This window comes from Talpa occidentalis, unplaced genomic scaffold (genome assembly GCF_014898055.3).
Source record: "Talpa occidentalis isolate TD23 unplaced genomic scaffold, MPIMG_talOcc4v2.1, whole genome shotgun sequence".
In the NCBI taxonomy this organism is placed as follows: domain Eukaryota; kingdom Metazoa; phylum Chordata; class Mammalia; order Eulipotyphla; family Talpidae; genus Talpa; species Talpa occidentalis.
Window position 1 is genome coordinate 88,058,069 of NW_026555331.1, and position 25,587 is coordinate 88,083,655.

The 25,587-nt window shown below is 41.2% G+C and overlaps 1 pseudogene; it reads right to left on the reverse strand.

Annotated features, from left to right (window-relative positions):
- Positions 1 to 1,825: 1,825 nt before the first annotated feature.
- Positions 1,826 to 25,587, reverse strand: part of LOC119246929 (60S ribosomal protein L39-like) — a 123,785-nt pseudogene continuing 100,023 nt past the window's right edge.

The following is a 25,587-nucleotide window of genomic DNA, read 5'->3' on the forward strand; positions in this document are numbered from 1 at the left end:
TACTGAAGGGGTTGGGATGTTAGGAGGGTGGACTCTGAAATAACAGACAAATATCAAAGGGAGTATATGAGAGGAAGAAAAAAAGATGATGAGTGACATGGCAGTCTAGTACAGGAGGAAAACAAGCAAGAACGTGGATTGGGGTGATCAGGGAGGGTGTATCCATATTCTCCAACATCGTGGTGCAATCCAAGAACTCAGGTCAAAACACTGCTGGGGGAGAGGGTGGGGACAGTCCACACCTCGTTCTACAGAGCATGTGCAGAACAAAGATAAGAAGCAAGGGAATGTGCTCCAAGTGTGCCTCAGCAGGGACAGCCCCTTTTTCCCTGCTACATTTTTATTGAAGTAAAATTTTTATGACACTGGGGCCTCCCTGCTGGTGCAAGGGGTTAAGCACAGTGCTATGAAGCTATCTGCAGCCTCTGCAGCAGGTGTTCAATCCCCAGCCGGACAGGGAGCAACCCACATGGTGTGGCAGACCTCTCCTGTCTCGCCTGCTGCTCCCCTCAGCAGTGTATTTCAGTAGATCTGCCTGTTCTGCTCCCCACTCTGTCTCTGGTGAATCCTCTCACTCCCGCACCTCCAACCTGCACCCCAGTTCTTATAGGCATAAATAAATAAAAATCTTAAAAAAATTTATGACACAATACTTTTCAGATGTAGAGCATATAATTTGATATCTGTATATACTATACAATCACCACTGAAAGTCTGGTTTTCATCCATTACCATACACCTGACCTCCTTTGACCTACTCACCCATCTTCTAACTCCCTTCCCTCTGGTAACCAACAATCTGTTCCCAGGCAGAGCACTTTTGGACTCTGTTATTGCTCTCAAAAATATTCAGTGACCCGCCCTCCCCTCGTGGTGCAGCGGTTGAGCGCTGGGCTGTGAAGCTGCCTGCAGCCTCTGCAGCATAGGTTCGATCCCTGGCAGCTGGCGAGGGTCCCACATGGGGCGCAGACCTCTCCTGCGGCACCAGCTGCTCCCCTCAGCAGTGTATTTCGTCATTCTGCCTGTTCTGTTCCCTGCTCTGGCTCTGGTGAATTTTCTCACCCTCACACGCTTCTGACTCTACCCAGTGCCTGTATAAATAAATAAATAAATATTTTAAAAATGAAAATACTCAGTGACCCTCCATAGAAGAGGATTATATTATTTCTAGTCCATTGACATGAGGCTTAGCCATTGGCACTGCTATTGCCAATGAAAAGTGAGCAAAACAACAGGTGTCCCTTGTGAGCAGAAACGTTGAGTCATCATCTGAACACCAAGTCCTCTTTTCCCTCTCCCACAAATCTGACTGTGTTTGAGACAGGGGCAGCTCCACCAATCCAGGACTCAGAATGAAACTTGTGTGGAGAGGGCCACAGCCTACCATTGATCAATATGTAACTCTCTGATTACAGATGTCTGAGATTGGGGCATGGGAGTGGGGTAGGGTTATTTGTGACTGCTACATACCCCAGTCCAACCTGACTAGTAGAGCTTGAATGGTTTAAGTCAGAAGGGAAAGAAGTAAAGTCAGAAGTGTGTTTACTAATTGAGAGATTATCAGGGCCTGGAGGATTAGTGATTTGGCTGTAATTTAGGGAAGTATAGGAGTAGAAGAAATTGATGAACTGGATATTTTCATGGGAGAGGAATTTATAATTTTAAAGTTTTTTTTTTTCAAATTGCTCACATATTTATTACAGAGCCAGGTACAAAGGTGTACCAACAGAAAACATGTCCATAAAGCACTGATGTTTTCAGTGACATGGTAGGTGCTACTGATCTCGATACAGCATAAATATGCGCGCCATCTCCGTGCTATTCCTTACAGACTTGGCTTGGTTCTTCTCCAGTGTCTCCTCTTGGAATTGTACCCTGATTTTATTACCAGTTTTCATCCGAATCCACTGGGGAATGGGACGATTCTGTTTTTGTTTCTTGGCTAGGAATCGCTTGATCATGAAAGTCTTGTGAGAAGACATCGCGATGGCAGAGGGAAGGAGCGAGAGAGTATAATTCTAAAGTTTTAATAAAAGAGCGAATGTAAGATTATCCATCCCAGGTTCCTAAGCACATTAGGCGTTAAGTAAACAAAAGACCTCCCCAAACAGAATTCCTCTGAGCACTTCAGACTAAGCCTGGTCATGATATTTATAGATGTTAGACTATAATCAGCAGTATGGAATAAAAGGCTCCCAGAAAATTAGTGATATAATGAGCTCAGAAACTTGACAAATGTCCACCCTACTTCTCTGACCCATCTCTTACTGCTTTATACCCCAGTCACATTAAGTCTCCTTGTTCTTGAACACAACAGACAGAGGGGAACAGAGTTTTCAGCTGCTGAAAGTTGTACTTGTAGATAGAGACCAGATTAATCCCTTTTCCTTCTTGTGGAAGTTATGTGTATTGAGGTTGTCAAGGCAGAAAATCATAGTTTGCTTTCTTCATGAAACTAACAATATATTGCTATATTAAGAATCTACTGTATGTGGGTGAAGGAACTTACATTCATGATATAAAACAACATGGAGAATAAGTAAGATACATCAGTTGAATACATGGATATAGGTAAATAAGTGCTATAGAGAACAAGAAAGTAGAAAAGGAAGCAAAATATATAAATAAGGATAAATAAGTGCTATGAAGAAAAAGAGAGTAGAGGGAATTTGTTACCACAATCCTGTTGCTGCAATTTATATCACTGTATAACATCAACCTGCTATACGGTTTTCACATTCAGTAAAATATTATAGGTATCTCTGCAGGGCAAACTGAACCAGAGTCCAATCTCTTTGTGAAAGGTCCCCAGAAGAGAGTCATCCAGTAGTACCTGGTGCCTTTCAGACATGATCAATTATATATACCACATCTTGGTTATAACTGTAAATAATGTCCACTAAAGGGGAGAGGGTTTGCTGGGCACCAGCCATCAGCACAGCTTTGCAGCAATGGAAGACTCATTATTCTCACACCACTTTTGGTCAGCAGATCAGGACCCAAGCCACCCAATACTTCACAGCAACGTTATTTACACCAGGACAGAGAACAGTGCTTCCTAGAAAGATGTAGCTACAATTAGCATCTACAGCCTAGAAGCCAAAAGCCAACCTTACTAGCTATTGAGATTACCTGAATGGTCTGGAAGCATTTTTTAAAAATTGTTGGTTTTTTTTTTTTCCATTAGCATCTAATAAAGGCTAGATTCAGACTATCCAAACCAATTACGGCAGATTTAGAAATAACAGTAGTAGTTACTATTGTATGACTGAGGGCATTCGAGGTCACCTCTTCACTAAGTGATTTATTTTCTCCTACTGCTGAGTACCCAGGGATGCCCTTGGTTTGGAACCTTGACTCCCAGCGTATGGCAGGGGCAGCCCCACCATCAGGAAATCCTTGGATCCAGCATATCATTGCCATCAGCAGAGTGTGAAACCTACTTGAATCAAACAGATTCTATCTTGTCTCTACCATGTTGACACGTCTGGTTGAGTTGCTGAGTGTAGCCTGACTCAGCAATTCACTGTTTTCTCCTCTTGGGTTACTTGGAAAGAAACAGTGAAATAGCATGTCATTTGCCGATTGTTACAAAAGTCCTCACACTCCAACCTCGGACTCTTGTCAACCAATCGTCAAAAATGACAAATGAACATAAGAACCAACCCCAAAGTATAAGTAAGTTAACGTCTGAGTATGTCCCTGACTGACCTTTAAAATTTCCCTATTCCCTGCTTTCAGTGGAATACACAGTTTGCAGCTGCCACTTGATTGTGGACCAGGATCATGATCCCAACTTTCGAATCAACGCATTCTTAGTTACATTGCTGCCTGATTTTATTTTTTAAATCTCAGTTGACAACAGGAAGATCTTCCAAAGGCATCAGGCTCCAGAACACAGGAATTAAGCACAGAGGTGGGGAAGGAGAACGGGACTTATCAGGGCAGGCAAAGAGTCTAAAACACAGACTTATGAGGTCACCTCTGCTCATTTGAGTCTCTGAAATAGAATGCAAAGGACTTAGTGTTGTGGATTGAACCGTGGTCCCCCAAAACATACATCTATTTCCCAGAACTTATGAATGTACCCTTATTTGAAAAGGGGGTCTTTGAAGATATAATTAAGTTGATAGTTTCGAGGTGAGGTGATCTTGGATTATCCAGGCAACACTTGCCTTAAATCCCCAAAAAGTGTTCTTATCAAAGATACACAGAAAAGAGACAAAAAGAAATGGAAGAAAAGGCCATGTGACAACAGAAGTAAAGACTGCAGTGACATGGCTACAAGCCAAGGAACACCTGGAGCTAAGAGAAGATGGAAGAGGTAAGAAAGAACTCTCCCCTGTAGTTTTCCAAGGGAGTTTCATCCTGACACCCTCATGTCAGATTCTAACTCGCGGCTAAAGCCAAAGGCTGTTCCAAGGGGTGTCTCCTGGAGGGGGCTGCTGGTGAGGACGGATAGCCCGAGTGAAAATTCAAAGTATCAGTGGAGGTGGAGGCTCTGACAAGATATATAAGGGATTGCAGGAGTCCCAGGATACAGTGTTCAGGATTTGACCTCTTGGGATTTCAGCATTTTCAGATCTTCAGCGATTCCTGGGTCAGCCGATCTTCCTGAAGGCTGTTGTGGGTCTCTGAAGCACATGGAGAGGCTTCCAGCAGCCAACCTCAGAGGAGAAAAGCTTAGAGGCTTTGCAAGTAGGCAGCAACTGAAACTGTTTCCAGTTTTATTGTTCTTACAGCCTGGAAGAGAAGGTGAAGACGCGAAGCTGGGCACCTCAATGAGCTGTGTGAGTATGGACCATGTGTTGGGTCATTCTGCTGCTATAGCTGCTGTTTTAAGTGTCGACTGTCTGATGCTGTGCTGACACATCTCGGCAGCTCTGGTGAGCACCTCCTATTGTGTCTTCTGCTATCTTTGTGAGTTGGATCCCAGCCTATAGTCAGGCTGCCACGTGTTCCAGGTCTGCAGTGGTAGAAAGATGCCATCTTGGGTGCATCGCCTATTGTTTGGAATAGGAACCCCACATCCTCAGTGGCAGGAAGATGCCATCTTAGGAGCGTTTGTGTTTAAGACTTTAAAACACTGGGCACTGCTTCGGGTGAGGTAAATGGCCATTTTTGGCCTCAGTAACACTTTCTTTTCCCTGGTATGTTCAATAAATCCCATTATTGTTATTCTTTGAACCTGAGTAGTAGTACAATTGTGTGCAAGTGGGTGAAGAACTCAAACAGTGATCAGCAAACTATTTAGGCACAGTCCTTGGCCATTTTTAGTGCCCCTTGCTGCCCCATATCAAGATTACTGACTGCCAGAACTATGAGTGAATAAACTTCTGTTGTTTTAAGGTCTTAAGTTTTTAGTAATCTGTTGCAGCAGTGCTAAGAAACTAATGCACTTGACTCTCTTCAATTGCACCTAGCTCTTGACACCTCCAAGGCAAGATGAAGCTTAGGTACACCACAATTGTCAATCCTAAATACCTCTTCACTGATCATGACCTCTATTTTAGATGTGGTCCTTGCCACATTCAAACCAACATGTACCCTTCAACTCCACCTACCCCATAACTGCCCAAGTTGGAACAAAGCACCTGATTGTGAAAAAGATTGTCCATCTTCATGAACTATTCAGACAATTTGTTGCCAACCTTCCATTCCAATGCATGCCCCTACTTGACAAGGCACCATTCAAACCTGTCCAGGCAATCATGCTCCTGACTAGTCCTCAACCATAATCAGACAAGGTGAATCAGCAGGTTCTGTTATACCCCCTACAGACACCATGGTTGTCTCACCCACTCAGCCTCCATAGAAATGTTCTATAGTAAATTGCTATCTTCCTCCCATAAAAGGCCTGCACTCTTCTTAATACAGTTTAGAGCCATGCACAATGCCTGGCATACAGAAGGCACTCAACAAATACTTATTAACTGAAACATTGAAAAACAGATTTGGAACACCCAGTAGTATATTCTAAAAATTGACTAGATGATCAAAGAGTACTTTAAAGACTTTTCCACTGCGTTGCTGCCACTGTCCTTCTAACCCACCAATGACATTTTGTTTTCAGCTTGCCCGACCGCTTGTCTATCACATAGTGATAACAGAAGCCTATCTTGGCCTCCTCCAAGGGGGCACACAGGAGCACATTAAAGCTTGCTTCCAGCAAACCCTTCTTGCCAACAGCAAAGGAATCTTACAAGCAAAAATTCAATGCCCAAACTTCTAGCATTCTTCCCTTTGCCTCTTCCACATTTTGAGCTTCCTTGTTCCATAACTTGGGTTTAGATATTCAGAAGCCTCAGCTTTTATTTAATGATTGAATCAAATTCTAACCAAGTATTGTCTCAGAAGCTCATGTGCTATGCTTTGGAAGAGAGACTCTGGGCAATGGACTCATATAAATCAAATATAGAACATGGCTACATCACCTTCAAGCTGTGTGACCAGAAGTAAGTCCCCTTCCATCCTTAGTTCCTTCACTTGGAAAGTGGAATAAAAATAAGAATTTTTCAGATTTTTTGAGGGTTTAGAAATAAGTGGAAAACACAAATTCAAAATATGCCTATTATTATTATTGGACACATGTTGACATTCATATAATATATTCCAGTGAGATCCTGGCCACTGTTTCAGACCTGTGGAGGTGATGTACTTTCAACTACCCCCAGATGTTTCTGAATAAGGAAGTTAGGAAATGGGTACAGATAGTTAAGATCTGGGTGGGGGATGGGAAGGGACCTAAGTCCAGTTGTCCTGAGCCCATTTATCAAACTGAAAAAGGAGCAATTAGTTGGAGTCAGGGTGCCCCCAACCCAGTAAAAACTGAATGCTCAGAACACCAACACAGTAACACAATGCTAAAGCAATGGACCAAAACTCACTTCAGGAAAGCAGGCCAGGTAACCTGGAACTCAGTGGGCTCCAACCTCTCAGCAAAACACACAACACCGAGACACAACACATAGACACCGAACCCCTTGCCCATCATACCCATATAAACACCTACTTCTTGCCCTCTCATCGGCAAACCATTTAGGACTCCTCTCCGCTCAGAGAGCTTTCCTGTCCTCTTTATCTAACAATAAATCTCTTGCCTTTTTTTTTTAATACTTTTTTTTTTTAAAGATCTATTCATTTATTTTATACAAGAACCCGGGTACAGGCCAGATGCGCAGGAGGGTGAGAGGATTCACCAGAGACAGAGCGGGGAACAGAACAGGCAGACTGATGAAATATGCTGCTGAGGGGAGCAGCGGGCGAGACAGGAGAAGTCTGTGAGCCATGTGGGACCCTCGACAGCCGGCCGGGATCGAACCAGCACTGCAGAGGCTGTGGACAGCTTCAGCACAGCACTCAACCATCTGCACCACCATGGGAGGCCCTAAATCTCTTGCTTTTATCTTGATGTTGAATTCTTTCCTTGCCGACACTTGGTGTCCTCGGACCCCCAGGCCTGATTTATCATAATAATTCAGTCTTGCTAGACTGGGAGTGGGGATAACAAAAATCTCGATAAAATATCAGTTTGAAAAAAAAAACAAAAAACTTTCTGAGTCTTTAATCTTATCTTTTGCAAATGTAACTTTCTTGTGTTACATAATATCAGCAGATGTAACTCAAAATACTTTGCCAAATTACATTGGTTGCTCAACACTGTGAATGTACCAAATGTCACTGAATTGCACACTTAAAAGTGGTTAAATGGTGAATTTTATGTTATGTGCATTTTGCCTCAATAAGAAGGTTTTTAAAAAATGTTTTAATGCAATAACTGCTATTGTTTCCAACATCATCATAATGACCTATGGATCATCTTACAAACAGATTCCTGAGATTCTAATTCTGCAGGTCGAGGAGAAACATGGACACCCCACACTTTGTAATAACTCCCTTAATGCTTCAGATGAGCCAGAGTTGAGAACCATTGATTCACAAATTAAAGTATGTCAAATTCAACAAAGGATATGAATAGAGTAGAATTTGTACTTTGTTTCTAACAAAAGAAGAGAATTATTAGTTGACTAAGATGGTGGGATTCTGGGGCCATTCTTTTTTTTATCATTTCTACTACAGGGATTACTATAAAGTAAAGTGTGAACAACACATGTAGCCATGTAAATCACACTTTTCTGTGGTGTTTCATTCATTTAGCTTATAAGAAGAAATGTCTGTTTCAAGGATGGGGGAAAACTTGGGATCCATAAGGTGAGAAAATAAAACAAGGGTCCCCATAACACCTCTGGATTCTCTTCATCCAGTTCCATTCCCAAGGCATAGTCCAGGGTCTGCTGTGTTCTGATAAGATGTGGGCAACAGGGATGCGAACTCTGGGTATCTGAGTTTTTCCAGTTGACCCGTTGCTATGAAATTTGGAGAAGAGAGCATTGCAGAGTGCTGCAGGCAGTGTTCAGCTATTCTCAGCTTTCCCTCTGACCTCCCCAGAGTGACTTTCCTTGACTCCTCCCCTATGCCTGCTTGTAGGGCATAGAATGCAGACTGGACATTACCTCATTTTTGAAGAGGTAACTTTTTTGTTACTGCCAAAAGATTCCACTTAGATAGGAGGCCAGGAGGAAGAGGAGGGGATGCCAGCAAGGGAGGAGAGTGGCAGGAAAATATTTGTGAGTGAGTTGATAAGAATAAAATGACTCTGAATTTAAAAACAAAACATTGGTTGACTGAGTTCTTTATTTCAAAGAGGGGGAAGGAACCTCATTCCTGGTTATTTGGAGGTTCAGTTTGCCATTATTTAAGAGAATATACTTGTGCATTTGTTTGCATTTTTTTAGGGATATAATTACTTCTTGCTATTACTATCCTCTTCTACATTTTATTTTCCCCTCATCCTTCCACTGTAAACTCTATGACCTTTCAGATCAATCCAAAAGCTACCTTACCTGAGAGACTAGTTAACATATAACACAGGTGAATGGAGAGAGAAGAGTAGAGTGTTTTTCATTCACTATAACAGACTTGATGAAGCTTTCTTTGTGGTCCTCAGGAATATGAATTACTTCTCTTTGAAGTTTATACAACTCTTACAGCTGAAGTCCCAGCCTTATAATATTGTTAGGTGAGTTGAAATATGAGTCTCCTACCAAGCTGTGAGTTTCTAACAGCCCTAATTTAGAGACAGTGAGATCACAGGATCCAGATTCACTAATTGGCATATAATTGCCAAACTATCCAGTATCCATACTCCACAAGTTTAAATAACACAACTAAATTACCAATTAATTTATTTGCACATCCAATGCTTTTGCATTCTCTTAAAAGCCCACTTTTCAAATCTTTTATAGGTTAACACTTAGCCCAGAGAGCTGATTCATTATTTCTCTTCATTTCAATATATCACCTTTAGAAATTCTTCTTTCAAATACTGAAATTCAGAATACAAATAAAGGAATTTCACAGGTAGCCCGCTAGTCTCCTATCAGTATTCTCTTAAAATTTTCTACAGGTACCATCTGCATAGGTTCACATCTAAAAGGTTAAGTAGCAGAAAGTAAAATTTGAGAATCTCCAATATACTAGTAAACTGCCATGATGTTTTGCTTTGGTGATATTTTGACCAGATATTTAGCCTCATTTCCCTTTGTTCAAAACAATAAAAGAATGATTATTGGGGCCTCCCTGGTGGTGCAAGGGGTTAAGACCTGCACTATGAGGCGGTCTGCAGCCTCTGCAGCAAGAGTTCGATTCCCAGCCAGGGAGCAGCCCGCATGGTACAGGAGAGCTCTCCTGTCTTGCCCACTGCTCCCCTCAGCAATGTATTTCAGTCTGTCTGCCTGTTCTGTTCCCCACTCTGTCTCTGGTGAGTCCTCTCACCCCCCCCCCATCTCTGGCCTGTACCCCAGCTCTTGTATGCATAAATAAATCTTTAAAAAAAAGATTAACATGATTCCCAAAAGTCACCTCTTAGAAAAATTAAGATGGCTATAAGATGTAGGATGGAATTGGTATATGGAAACATTAAAAAGAGACTAGTTAGGGGGTGAAAGGTAATGGAATTATTAGTAGGGATGTCCAGACATTGTTAGAGTAAAATATATATTGAATAGGACTTGGAATCAAAAGAATAAAGAGCATAAGGGAGCAAAATGATTCCAGTATGACTCACAACTGTCTATCTTTGCTTGAATGGTTATATTTTTAATAATATGAGAAACACAAGAAGGAAAGATTTTACAGAACATAAATTCAGTTTTGTTCATTGTAGGGCAGGAACAGACACGTTGCAGGTTTTCTAAGATCCAGCAGACCGGGTAAAGGAGGAGTCAGGGTCCTCAGTGGTTTTTTTTGCAGGTCTTTTATTGGGGTTCACCAGGCGTATGGCAGGCAGGGGTGCTGGGGGGCCCGGAAGCTGGCAGGCCTCCCAGCCCCCAGCAAGTCGTCACTCTGTCTGGGCTCTCCGGTGTTCTCTGCTTCTCTCTCGGCTTCTGCTACTTCTTTCTCGGCTTCTCTTTCGGCTTCTACTGGTGTCCCCGCGACGCCGCCCTTAAAAGCAGTCTTAGCGCAGGTGTACCCACTCCAGGTGGCCGCCATCAGGCATGCATTCAGGATCACAGGGTTCCGTCATCTATCCTAATGGCGGGAGGGCAGAAAAGCCTGATACTTTTTACCTTACCATACATCATGTAAAAGTCAAATTTTCCAGAGAGCATCTAGATGATGACTCAGTAGAAAACTGATCCTAAGAAACAAGTTCTTATTACTTGGTGTACACCAAGTAACAGTAATTGTATGCATCAAAATCATCTACCAAGATTTTTGTTCATTAAGAATGAGGAGAGGTGGTGGCACAGTGGTTGAGCGCTGGGCTGTGAAGCTGCCTGTAGCCTCTGCATCGCCGGTTCGATCCCCAGCCGCCGGCGAGGGTCCCACGTGGCACGCAGACCTCTTCTATCGATCACTGCTCCCCTCACGCAGTGTATTTCGTCAGTCTACCTGCTCTGGTCCCCACTCTGGCTCTGGTGAATTCTCTCACCCTCCTGCGCTTCTGACTGTACCCAGTGCTTGTATGAATAAATAAATAAATATTAAAAAAAAAAAAAGAATGAAGAGGGGTAGAGGCACCTCTATCAGAATCATTTTTATTGATGTCTCTGAAGTACCTCAAAATTGTAAAGTCCTGTCTCAGGTTCAAAGTAGAAATTAGAGTTGGCAATATATTCAGCAGCATATGTTAAGTTTAAAACAATCGTTTACAATTATATTTGGGATCAAATCCCAGATTTGTCAAGCTGTGATTTGAATAAGGTTTGTAACTTTTTTTGAGCCTAATGAACTATTGTAGGAATACTAATGATAACCTTTCAAGGTTGTTGTAAGAATTAAATGAAATAAGATACATAGAGAGATAAACAGAGTTCCCAGAACATAATAATTATTCAAAAATAGATTTTGAAAGTAACAAGAGTTTAAGAAATTGGAATCAATCATTCTGAATGAGTAAAAGAGGTGGGAATTAAAGGTCAGGTCTTGGAAATGCGAACATTTTAAGAGTAGGATGAGAATAATCAAGCAAAATCACAGCAAAGTATATAGTACATTGCAAAGTATACAGTACATTAAAAACAATGGAGGAGGGCCTCCCCTGGTGGTGCAGTCAGTTGAGCACAGCACTGTGAAGCTGTCCACAGCCTCTGCAGAGTAGGTTCGATTCCTACCAGTCGGCGAGAATCCCACATGGCGAAGCAGACCTCTCCTGTCTTGCCCGCTGCTCCCCTCAGCAGTGTATTTCGTCAGTCTGCCTATTCTGTTCCCCACTCTGTCTCTGGTGAATCCTCTCACCCTCCCATACATCTGGCCTATATCCTGGCTCTAGTATTAAATAAATAAATAAAACTTAAAAAAAAAAAAAGAATTCTTAAAAAAAATAATGGCGGAAATGGTTTTAATAGTCACAATATAGGTCAATAGTATTCATACAGAGAATAGGAAGTCTAAAACTAAAAATAAATCACTAGACTGGAAAAAGAAATTTACTGGCAACTGAACAACTTCAACAGAACTGTGGATATAAGGCATCTTCTTACCTGTACCTATAAGGATGACACCTGAGGTTGATCTCTAAACAGCTTTTTGACTGTCATTGGCTTAGTTTCTGATTGATTGATGTCTTCTCCAATCATACCCTACCTATGAAATATTGTTGCTTTTGTCCTAAGTGGACTTTTCATGCAAGGTGGGACATGAGACAGAGCACTTGAACTTGATCAAATGATAGTGTTAGGGGGAAAAGGATGTCCCAAAGCAAATTCCATATAGGCTTTGTGGACTCCACCCCCACCCCAGGTCAAAGCCAAAGACACTGGGAACTCCAAATCCCATCACCACCAAAGGGAAGGTGGCTGGGACCTGAGGGTGGGGTTAAGCAGCCAGGTGGATACAAAAGGCAGACACGTGGGCTTTGGGGATCCCCCATTTTGGCTCTCCGCCAGCTCGCAGCGTCCGGCCAGCTCTGAGAGTGACTGGGTTTCCAGGTCGTCGGATCGGGTAGGACGCATTAAAGACTTTATTTCCCTATTTTCTCCCTGAGTTGTACATTTTCCTTATTTCTTTTTCTCTTGTAAATAAACCTTTTATTAACCCTTTTGTGTGTGTGTGTAGTAGAGTATTCATAAGTCCCTTTAAAGCGCACGGGTGAGGACCCACAGCCAGGAACCCGTTTAATATCGGGGTTGCTCTATAACAATAGGAGAAACCAAATGCTCTATTTTACACCTTTTTGTACACATCACAAAATATGGCCTCAGAATATCTTTATAACCCAGCTCAAGTTATGTCTGCAATCATAATCGTATCGAGAATTGACCAAGACCAGTTCATCAGGGTGATTCTTAACTTTTTTTTTAAAGATTTATTTATTTATATAAGCACTAGGGTATAGGTCGGAGGCGCGGGAGGGCCAGAGAATTCACCTGAGACAGAGTGGGGAACAGAACAGGCAGAAGGACTGAAACAGACTGCTGAAGGGAGCAGTGAGCGTGACAGGAGAAGTCTGCTGCGCCATGTGGGAATCTCCCCGGCAGGCTGGGAATCGAACCCGGACTGCAGAGGCTGCGGAGAGCTCCACAATGTGGCGCTCAACCGCCTGCGCCACCTGGGAGGCCCAAAAGTGGATGGCTTTTTTATTAATGTTTTATCTAGATCAACTTTTGATCAGTTTTCCTGAGCCCAAAGTTTAGGAAGGGTGTCTCACCTATGCGAGGAACATGTTAAATCATTATCAACATTGGTCTATAACAACAATTTTTTTTTTAATTTTATACATTTTTTACATCATTTTTCATTTTTGCACAATGTATGCATTTTCATCTTGGTTATAGTCGCCATAAAATTCCTACCCATCATGTTTTGATACTACTCCCTCCCCACCCCCCATAGTGTGTCTCTGATTTACAGTTGCTTGTTGATTTTGATCTTTACTTTATTATAATTAGGTTTTTTCCTGGTCCCTTATTTAGGTTTTCTAAATTCCTGCTATAAGTGAGACCATCTGGTATTTTTCTTTTTCTTTCTGGCTTATTTGGCTGAGCATGATCCCTTCCAGCTCCATCCATGTTGCTGCAAATGGCATGAGTTTATCTTTTTTGATTGCTGAGTAATATTCCATTGTGTATATGTACCACATTTTCTTGATCCAGTCATCTAGTTTTGGGCATTTGGGTTGTTTCCATAGCTTAGCTATTGTAAATAGTGCTGTATAGCAACAATTTTTTTTTTAAGATTTATTTTTATTTATGCAAGAACTGGGGTACAGACCAGAGGTGTGGGAAGGTGAGAGGATTCACCAGAGATAGAGTGGGGAGCAGAACAGGAAGATGGACCAAGACATTGCTGAGGGGAGCAGTGGGCGAGGCAGGAGAGGTCTGCCACGCCACGTGCATATCTCCCTGGCCAGCCAGGAATCAAACCCGTGCTGCAGAGGCTGCAGACAGCTTCACAGTGCAGCACTCAACCTGCTGCGCCACCAGGGTGGAGTGGGGGGGGTCTCAATATAGCAACAATTTTTAAAAGATAGTCTTTAAAGAGATTCTTTCAGTAGACCCATGAGATCAAAACTATTTTCATAATAATACCAAGATGTTATTTGACTATTTTACTTGCGTTCTTTCATGAGTGTGTAGAGTATAAAAAATTCACCAATATTGTTTCAGTTTCCCATCATAATTGACCTTTAAGAAATTATTACTTGTTGAGGGGCCTCGCTGGTGGCACAAGGGTTTAAGTCACAGCAGTATGAAGCTATCTGCAGTCACGGCAGAGCAAGTTCGAACCCCGGCTGGCCAGGGAGCTAACCCACAAGGTGCAGCAGACCTCTCTTGTCTCACCCGCTGCTCCCCTCAGCAGTGTATTTCAGTCAGTCTGCCTGTTCTGTTCCCCATTCTGTCTCTGGCAATCCTCTCACCCCCTATACCTCTGGCCTGTACCCCAGTTCTTGTATGCATAAATAAATAGATCTTTTTTTTAAAAAAAGAAATTACTACATGTTGAGTTAATGTATCATCAAAGAGGAGTAATCACACTTACTGAAAATATGACTAAACTATGCCATGCATGCTAGTCTCCAGCAAGTTGGGAACAACACCTTTTGTGGGGCCCTCAGTGGTGGGGTTGACTCCAAAAAGCAGGAGAGAACATTATGTAAGAGTTGATCCCATGAGCAGGTAGCGCTTGTGAAGTAGGGGTTACCTGGTCTCCCTGATTCTACTGTAGCTCTACACAGCAGCCAGGACAACCTCACAAGAACACAAATCAGATCACAGGGCTTCCCCATTCCAATCCTTTTTAAGGTAATATTTGCACAGAGAAATAAGTCCAAACTCCTTGGTCTTATGTGAATTGGGCACTGCCTACTTTCTTCTCACACTGTCCCTTGTGGACCAGACTCCAAATATATGGGCCTTCTCTCTTCCTATGTCTCCCAAGGCTATTTGCACCTTACAACTTTGCTCCTACTGTTTCCTCTGCCTGGACCACTTTCCTCTCAGATCTCAGTCAGATGAGTTCCTTTGTACCTGGTGCTCACAGCTCTGTCACCATTTCTGTGAAGGCCATGTACTCTGAAGTAGCCAACACCGCAAGTAGGTGTTGGCTTCAACCGGTCATTCCTTCCAGGGCTTATTGAAGACTTACTTTTTTTCAGGTACTGTTCTCAGCATGGACTATGTGCTAATTCTTTTAGTTCCAACAATCCAAGGAGAAGGAAACACATTATTGTAATTCATGTTATAGGAGAGATTGAAGTCCCAAGAGGTAAAATAAATCATTCAAATCCACACTAGTAAAATGCAGACAAGCTATGGTACAAACCCAAGCAGACACATTTCAGGGCCAGTGTTCTGGAACTCCTTCCAGTATACTTCAGCATATACAATATAGTAAAGGCTCAATAAGTATTCATAAATTGCATAATTCCCTTGATGACGTATAATCATCAAAATGAGAGGGAAAAGGTGAGAAAACAAGGAGAGGTTGGTGACCTGAAGGCAATGAAGCAAGAGTTTTAACTCTTGCTTAAGAGTTAAAAGCAGATGGAGAGCTAAGAGACCTTTATCAGGAAATACGAAGGGTGAAAGTTTGAGCAATAATAGTAGGCCCCCTCACTCCCAACCCCACCATTACCTCTTTCCTCCTCACCACTTCTTTGTGAAACACTAAACACTCTCTGGGGCTTTTGGCTGGACCCATGTTACATATTCTTCTAGTCTCAAGAGGCTAGGCTATAACCACCTGTGAAACCTGCATCCAGGATGAGGACAGCCCAGGCAGCCTCAGGGTCTGTGGCACCAGCCATAGCTCTGAATGCTCTTCAGATACAGATCTACCCATGTACTTAAAAGTGTGTCCTTGGGCATCCCCTAGTGGCGCAGCAGTTGCGTGCTGGGCTGCGAAGCTGCCTGCAGCCTCTGCAGCGCTGGTTCAATCCCTGGCCACCAGCGAGGGTCCCACATGGGGCACAGACCTCTCCTGCTGCTCCCGCTGCTCCCCTCAGCAGTGTATTTCATCGGTCTACCTGTTCTGTTCCCCGCTTTGGCTCTGGTGAATCCTCTCACCCTTCTGCACTTCTGACTGTACCCAGTGTTTGTATAAATAAATAAAATCTTTAAAAAAAAAAAAAAAGTGTGCCCTGTATTACCCTCCATCAGGGCTGGGGTACTACACTATTAACCAAACAAAGCTTTTTCCATTTTCATGGCCCACTCAGCCATTGTAGATGATCATTACTTGTCAATTTCTAGTAATGAACCTACAAATTGAAAGTCAAAGAACAAAGTTCTGTGTTCTCTTGTGGTTCGCAGTCTTGGCTGTCAATGAGTATCACAAAGGAACCATAAAACAACAGTGTCTGCGATCTTCCTCAAGAGACAGTGAATCCATGGTTCTGGAGAGCAGCCCAGACATGGGTATGTTTCAAATTGTCCCTGCAGGCACATATGGGTATTGAAGTGAGAATTGTAGATCTTTGCTCAAAAATCGAAGAATAAAAGCTTAGAAAGCTCCAGAAAAAAATGATAGCAGTGGCTTAAGATGGAATTCTGCCAATTTTCCCTTTTCATTTTCATGTTTCATTAAAAAAAATTGTATATGAATTACGGAAAATATTAATTTTAATTGTTTACGGGAAAAAAGTTCTTTGAATGTAGATCAGGTAGCAAGAGAGAAGGTGGTTGCTCAGGGAAATGGAGAGGGAGCTAGAACAGATATGGACAAAGAAATGTCATTGTACAGAGCCTATGGTCCTGCCTCTGTCTCCTCCTTCTCTGCCCAGTTCCATCCCACAGCCAAGCATTCACCTTGGTACCTGCATAAGGAAGAGTAGTGGACATGTAAACTTTGCAAGGCCAAGTGTTCCCCTAATTGACACAAGGCATCAAAAAATCTACATAAGAGTAAACTATAGGGATGACTGGGGAGATACAGCTTTTCCTTCCAGAATTCCATTTAATTTAGGCCACTCAACAACCTTGCTAAGTCAGTACTTTTATCAATAAATATTGGCAGGGATGTAGAAAAACTGAAACCCTCATACATTACTGATGGGAGTGTAAAATGGTTCAGTCACTATTGAAAACATTTTGGCAGTTCATCAAAAAGTTAAAAACAGATTTACCATATGACCCAGCAAAATAACTGAAAGAATTGAAAACAGGCACTCGAAGAAGTTCAAACAAGAATGTTCATAACAGTACTATTCACAATAATCAAAAGGTAGAAACATATTAAATGTCCTCCAATGGATAAATAAACATCCAATAGAATATACATAAGTAGGTACATAGTTAGGCATAAAGAATGAAGTATTAATACATGCTATTTCATGAATGATTCATAAAAACATTTCTCTTAAGGAAAGACACAATTCTTACATGTTGTATGATTCCACTTATGTGAAATATCCTGAATAGATAAATCCACGGAGACAGAATGCAGGCTGCTGGTTGCCAGGGATTGGGGTAAGGGTGGAGTCCAGAGAAACTGCTTAAAAGGTAAAAGGTTTTATTTTGAAATGAAGGAAACATTTTAGAACTACATAGTGGTAGTGGATGTAAAACATTATAAAGGGCAATAATATTTTTAATTTAGAAAAGGAGAAAAAGAAACCTGGATCACAGTAATGACTGTGGGAAAGAAATGGGAGGGATAAAAATACAAAGCATTATAGCAGTATAATGATGATTTTCAAAGAATCAACATTTATTTTACAAATAAAATCACTAAATTTTCCATAGAGTTAAAATGGAATTTAAAATGTTGTGTTCCAATGGACAATACCTGGAGTGACTGATTTGCTTTTCAATGGGAACCCTGGGAAAAATTTTCATCTGAGACTGTACCCCAGCATGCATACATTTGATCTTCAACACCATGGAAATGATGGCAAAAAGTGAAGCTAATTCCATACAGGCTTTGTGGATGCCACCCCCACTCCATCAAGACACCAGGAACTACAAATCCCAGGATCCCCAAAGGGAAGTGGCAAGGACCTAAGGGTGGAGTTAAGCAGCCATTTTCTCTGTTTGTAAATAAAAACCTGCCATGTTAGTGGGGTCGGGCACACTTGGCTCATGCTCTTGGCCAGGCAGGTTTGGTCTCGGTGTCATTTGGGATTCCAGGTTGGCAGAAGGGGTAGGGCACATTTAAGAATTTATCTTCCTCTTTTCTTCCTGAGTTGTACATTTCCTCATTCCCCTTCCCTTGTAAATAAACCTTTTGTTAACCTTTAAAAAATAAAAATAAATAAATAAAATGCTGCGTTCTACATGGGTCTCCTTGGTGGCCCAAGGGTTAAAGTCTCAAGACTATCAAGCTATTGCCAGCCACTGTGGCCTGAGTGTGATCCCTGGCAAGGGAGCTGACCCACATGGCACAGCTGACCTCTCCTGTCTCACCCACTGCTCTCATCAGCAGTGTGTTTCACTAGATCTGCCTGCTCTGCTCCCCATTCTGGTGAATCATCTCACGGCCCAGTACTTCTGGCCTATATCCCAGTTCTTGCATGCATAAATAAAAATAAATCTTTAAAAAAATAAATAAAATGTTGTGCTGTACAGATGAATGGATCAAGAAGATATGGTGAATATACACAGTGGAGGAGCCTCCCTGGTGGCACAAGGGGTTAAGCACAGCACTGGAAAGCAATCCACAGTCTCTGCAGCAAGAGTTCGATCCCTCGGCTGGCCAGGGAGCTACCCACATGACACAGCAGACCTCTCCTGTTGCTCCAGCTGCTCCCCTCAGCAGTGTGTTTCAGTCAGTCTGCCTGTTCTGTTCCCCACTCTGTCTCTGGTGAATCTTCTCACCCCCCTGCACCTCAGGTCTGTACCACAGCTCTTGTATGCATAAATAAATAAATCTTTAAAAAAATATACACAGTTGAATCTACTCAACAATCAAAAAAGACAAACTCACGCCATTTGCGGCAACATGGATGGAGCTGGAAAGGGTTATACTAAGTGAAATAAGTCAGAAGGAAAAAGAAAAATATAAAATGGTTTCACTTATAGGTGGAACACAGGGAAAAAGACAAACTTGCAAGTTGACCATAGATCTAAGGTACACAGCAGGGGGTTGTGGGGGATATGGTTCAAAAGAAAGCAGGGAAGAGCACAAAGGACTATGGTGATGGTTCACAGGTGCTATGGTGGAGGGAGAATTACAGGGCCTACACCTGATGGTGTAACAGGGTGGTCCCAGGAAAGGGGGAGGTTCCAGCTTCCCTGCCCCACCCAAGGAAGGGTGGAGCAGAGCAGGAAGAGGAGAAGCAGCAGAAGAGACTGAGGAAGGAAGGAAGCAAGATGGAGCCAGGAGACCTGGAGGAGGCGCATGGAGCCTAGAGACATGTGAAGAAACTGCGCTTGTCTTTTGGTCGTGGACTGGGTGACACAGATGTGGGTGAGACCCGTGGGGAGGTGACAATGGCAGCTTTTATCTGGATGTTGATTTTGCTCTTTTCCTTCCGGGCTTGTCCGGTTGTTTGTGACCCTTTGCTGTGGGTCCCCACTGGAAGATGCTTTAGACTTGTGGCAGGCTTTGGGGCCTTGCTCTGGGCCGACCCCATATGGATGGAGTTTTACCCACGAGGGGATGGGTAACTTTGGGTGCTTCATTTAGAAACTAGACTCTTTGCCTCACCTGTATTGTTTCCTAGTTTTTATTAAAGTCCCTTCCCATAAAGTGTCATATGTTTTGTGTTGATGCGGCGGATGGCAGAACCCATTTAGAATAGGCAGGTTTGCGGGGTTTGGGCTGCCCTCTCCCTGTCCTATAACAATGGGAGAAATCAAATACTGTTCAAAAACAATGATGCAAGAAAATAAATAAAAATAAATAAATAATAAAATGCTACTGCATGAGGAGTTGGGGAGAGAAGCAGAAGGAGTATTGTCACCAGTGGTTTGGAGAAGGATAAGTGGAATGTATGCCCACATGGAAGAACAAAGACATAACCCCCAAAATTAAAATAAAAATTTAAAAATAAATTAAAGCAAATAAATAAATAAAATGTTGTTCTAGTTTCTGGGAAAAATTGCACCCAAGCTCTAAACTCCTGAATCCTGTGTTTGATAAAACAAGAGGATACTGAACTTAGAAGATGGCACAAGAAAGGGAAACATTATGGGGGAAATGTTTTTATTCCCACTTTATAAATTTTTTTTTTTAGAAATGGAAGTTCAAAATAATTCAATGATTTTTCCAAGGACACATAACCAGAGAAAGTCTGGTAAAGATTTCAGTTTTGGTTTGCCCAAACCTGGAGTCCATTCTCTTTCTATCACAAGAATCTTTAGGATGTGGAAGATTGGTGTTTTACCTACAGGACTGCTAAGCTAGAGGTACTAAGTAAAAAACAGAGTAGTTTTTACTAGATTAACAAAAACAAACAAACAAAAACTTTTAAAAAATTAAACACAAAGCAAAATGAAATTATATATGCCAATCTTTCTCAGTCAAATTCATCCATAATTTAAAGACCCAGTGTAAAGCCTGGAAGAATTTATCTCTCTTTTAAATGAGCCATAGAAGATTCAGAATAAAATCCTTCCCTTCCAAGAAAAAGCCAGTGCTGGTCATCTTCTCTCACATTTACTACATGGTAAATATGCGTGTTTGGCCTAAATGAACACTTGCTGACTAAGCTCAGAGAGTGTTACTTTTAATTATTAGGAATTTTTAAAATGCTAATATAATTGCTATTTAGAACTAGTAAATCAATGCTTCTCAACTGGTCCAATTTATGGAACACTTTTCTCATATCACAAAATTATATGGACCATATCCAGCTATACATCGTGGTAACCTAAAGCTGCTGGGAATCCCCCTGTGCAAATTAGCCAGTGTATAAGATCCCAAAATCTGTTCTGTGAAATGGAACTGAGTCCTTGAAATACTTTATAAACTCTTAGAAGATAAGTTCCTATCTTATTCATCACAAAGGTACAACACTTAACCATTGTTTTCCAGAGATTATTGCTCGGTTTATTAACAAACTACAAGAGTGATAATAATTTTGTGAGCCTACAAACCACAGATTTGAAAACATGGAATAATATTCCCAGCTTATGTCTAAGCCCACAGACACAGGGACACATTATGACTTTCATAGGCCTCAAGTACTTTTGTCTTCATGGGACCCTTCCTCTATAATAATACATTAAAAATTATATTTCACAACTGTGTTATTATACAGACAAATGTATTAATATGTTAAAACATTTTCTTTTACCTAAAAGTTCATTTTTATCTTCTGATTTAAAAGGAATGAAAAGATTTCATTGTGGGTCTCTAGCACTGTGCTAGTGGAGAAAGCCCAGCCCAGATGTGAGCACCTTCAGTGCACACTAAGTAGGTTGTTAGTCAATAATTCAAATGATAGTCAGAATTTTTTCTATCTCTTCAATCCATAATACAAAAGGACTTCTTTTATAGCATTTGAAATGCAGATTTTAGAAAGTAAAACTTTTGATCTTTAATTCTCCACCCCATTGGTTGCCTTTACGTGTATGACAGCATCCAGGCCATAATCCAAAAGTAAGAGCAGGATGGAAAATCAAGAAGAGAACCTCTAATTTCCAGGTACAGCATTACATTGCCATGTGCACTTATGTCATTTAGACTAGTTAGCCCTATACCTTCAGATCTCATGTGCATCTTATCTAAGTCCATCGAGGAATTATTAGCATTGTCCCTCAATAGATGCATTTCTACTTCAAGGGAAATAGCTCTGGAAGCAGTGGGAAGGAGAGATGGAGTATGAACTGTCAAGAGACAGGAGACTGAAGAGGAAGCTGATGATACAGCCTCAGGGATGCCCAGACATTTCCAGGGCAAGCTCTGAAGGATGTGGTGCCAACTGGATCAGAGGGGTGGGGGGGGGGAGGGCAGCCGGTCGATTCCTCTGTGTGCTGGTTAGCAATTTATAGCCTCTAAGTTCAAGTTCATCCAAAGCCTGCACTGTGAAAAGGAACTGAGCCCTTGAAATCCTTTTCTTTTGCCAGCTGGCACAATGTTAAGTTTTGTCAGTAGGGGGCACAGGAGGAAAGGGTTTAGCTTTCTGGTTCTGCTGTGCTCAAATATCTTTCTCCCTCACTTGCTGTTGTGGCACCCAGAGCTTCCCTGGGGTCTGGTGGCCAGCACCTCCCAGTGGCCGGCAGCTTCCCCAGTCACCCCTCACAGAAGGATTTGTAGCAAAATGCCTCTAATGAGACAACTCCCCGTGAACAGCTTTCCTCAGCACCCTAGGGGCTGATTTCTACAAGTTCCGCCAACACGGCGCCACAGTGACTTATCTACTGTTCAGTGAACTCCCTGTGCTACCTCCCACAAAGCCTGGGTCTCAGCCCCAGGGGTGGTGGCCGCTTCTTGGAGCTCACTCTATCTTAGCCCTGGGGGCAGTGGCTGCTTTTTAAAATTGCTATTCCTAGATACTTATCCATTTCTTTTCACTTCTTCCTAGTTCATCTCTTGTTACTCCTCTCCCCTGTTTATGTTAATAGTTTCTTATATTAAACTTTCCCATTTCACTGTTTCTCCTGATTGGGTCAACAATAATAAACTTAGTTCCTAAATTCATAAGGATGGTGATTTTAGTAATGAATAAGGAAAACAAAAGAGGGGAGTTGGAAAGAAAACAATTTGTTCTCTTTATGTTAAACTAAGGCTTTTTAAAAAATATTGTATTTTATATAATTCTTACATCATTTTTGATCTTTGCACAATGAATGCATTTTCATTTTGGTTATATTCCCCATACAATTGCACCCCCCCCCTTATTTTGACTCTAGTTCTTCCTCTACCCGTCCCTCCCCCCCCAAGTGTGTCTCTGGTTTATAGTTGCTTGTTTATTTTGATTATTACTTTGTATTGATTAGTCTTTTCCCTAGTCTCTTATTTAGGTTTTCTAAATCCCTGCTGTGAGTGAGACCATCCGGTATTATTCTTTTTCTTTCTGACTTATTTCGCTGAGCATGATCCCTTCCAGCTCCATCCATGTTGCTGCAAACTGCATGTGTTTATCTTTTTTGATTACTGAGTAATATTCCATGGCGTATATGTACCACTATGGAGAGTTGTGTGGAGATTTCTTGACCTACTAAACATAGAGCTTCCATATGATCCAGCAATTCCACTCCCAGGTATTTACCCAAATGACACAGAAACAGTAATTCCAAAGGGCACCTGCACACCTATGTTTATAGCAGCACTATTTACAATAGCTAAGATATGGAAACAACCCAAATGCCCAAAAATAACTGGATCAAGAAGATGTGGTACATATACATAGTGGAATATTAAACTAAGGCTTTTGATAGACATTCAGGAGATAGTCAAGCACAGGGCTTTACCTCATCTGGTGCTTTTCCACATACAAACTCCACCCATTGAGATGTTTATTGAGATGTAGTAATAGATTAGGGCCCAGGGACCTATACTTTTTTTTTTTTTTATCTTCACTGTTGGTTCTCATTGCTGGAAATATATTTGGCAGAATAGGGTGCTGATTAAGCAAACAGTTTTGTAATTAGATTAATCTGGATTTAAATCTCAATGTTGCATCGTGATAAGCCTTTTCTGCAAAATGTGGCTAGTAATTTTTAGCTATTTAAATCATAAGAATTAAGTTAAATGAAGACATAAAATGGCACACTGTATCTTACTAAACGATAGAAGTCATCATTCTCATGTCTTCTGAATCTGCTTTTTTCCCCCTACATTCCACTATTTCTACCTAATATATTATACAAATAGGTAATTTCGTAATTCATCTCTTAAGAATGTAAATTCCAAGAAAGTGGGGGATATGTTCTAATTATATTCAGTAGTTGTTCTCTAAGTCCCAGGACAAACATAGGTGCTCATCAAGTATTAGCTGAGTGAATAAATGATGGAGAGCTCAGTAGCAGTGTCATATTTAGAGAACAAAATCAGATGTCCTAAAAAAGCAAGAGAGTTAAGTATAAAACAGAGCCAACACTTGAAAAACAGGCAAAAGACTAGAAGACAAAGACATTATAAAGAGGAACTTTTCCTCTACCTGCTTAGATTTTTTCATGGGGTTCTGCGAATTGAACTGACCAAAGACAAAGTAATAAAAGAAAAGGTGTACAAATTTTATTTGATGCTAATTGTCACATGTACCCTGAAGTCTTCATAGAAAATTAGCAAAGACCCAAAGAGGTTTTTAGACCAAGGGTCTAATGTACCATTCATTTTAAGAAAGGAGAGTAAATGTGAAGACATGCACAACTAGAAAAAGGAAAGGTATGAGTTTTTAGGGGGAGGAAATTGTGGTAAGATAAATGTATGGGGGTAACAAATGGAAAATAAGAGCTATTTAGTGAATCTTTGTTTATTCAGAGTCATTTTGGTGTCATCTCCATTTCTAGAGACAAAGGTTGTTCTTCCCTCTCTGGTATGAGAGAGGAAAACACCATCACAAAGGAAAACTTAAGTCCTATTTTAGGCAGATAGGAGGAAAGTAGAGAGTTATTCTTTCTTTTGCTGTTTCTCAATTGCCTTCAGTCCAAAATTATCTATATATCAAAGTGACATATTCTGATCACTTTCATCATTAAGGAGGACAAGCCAGAGAAGCAAAAAGAAAATCAGGCAAGAGTAGAACAAGAAGTCAGTAGAATGTGATAGAATAACCAGGGGGGTTGGTTAACATCTTAAGGAGGATTGGGGGTAAAAATTGGCCCCTGGATTTGACAATGAGGTAGTCACTGATAGATTGACTTGCTGTGGTGAGATTAGAATTAGTACATCCCTAGAGCTCTGAAAGCCTGAATAGTAAATTAATATGTAATTATAATAAGCACAAAATAGCCAAAACTATAAAGACAAACTTTCCCTTTATCTCAATTTATGGTCCTAACTTATTTAAAGGAAGATGAAATGGTCCACATGGGAACCATGAATCTGCTCAAAGAAAGGAAATTTACAAGTATGAGCCTCTGAGGACTTTAAGATACAAACTCAGATGTTCAAACCTTCCAAATACCAATATTCTAAAAAGAGTTACTGCCATGTGTGATCAAGTTGAAACCACGAACCATTAAAATACCAAGTTCTTAAATCACCAAGTTCATTATTTGAAATGCTGGCTCATAAGCAACTTTATATAGATTGACTTTTTATGTACTTCTACTACTAAGAAAGAATTCTTGCCCATAAAGTAGAAATGTTTCTCACTTTTGAAAGCAGTATGTTGGATTCTGACTTACTAGTGTCAGTGAGTTTGATCACTATGATTCCATCTACCTAGACCTGGGATACTTGGAAAATTCCACTTAAAAATGTAAAAGCTAAAGCACAAAGCCCTGACTATGATGAATTTAAGAAAAAAATATGTTCCCATGAGATCATTTAATGGCCATTATCCCTGCCTATTAATTATCTCCCCTTATCTTGTCTTTTTAAACAGGTGAAGATGACAATGTATATTATAGTTGTGACACACACTGAGGAAGTAGATATAGCACACTAAGACTATTGTCTCTGAAAGTTCATTGGACAGGAAAGATTCAGGAAGGTAGTTTACCATGAGGTTATAATCAAAGGTAGACTCAGGGG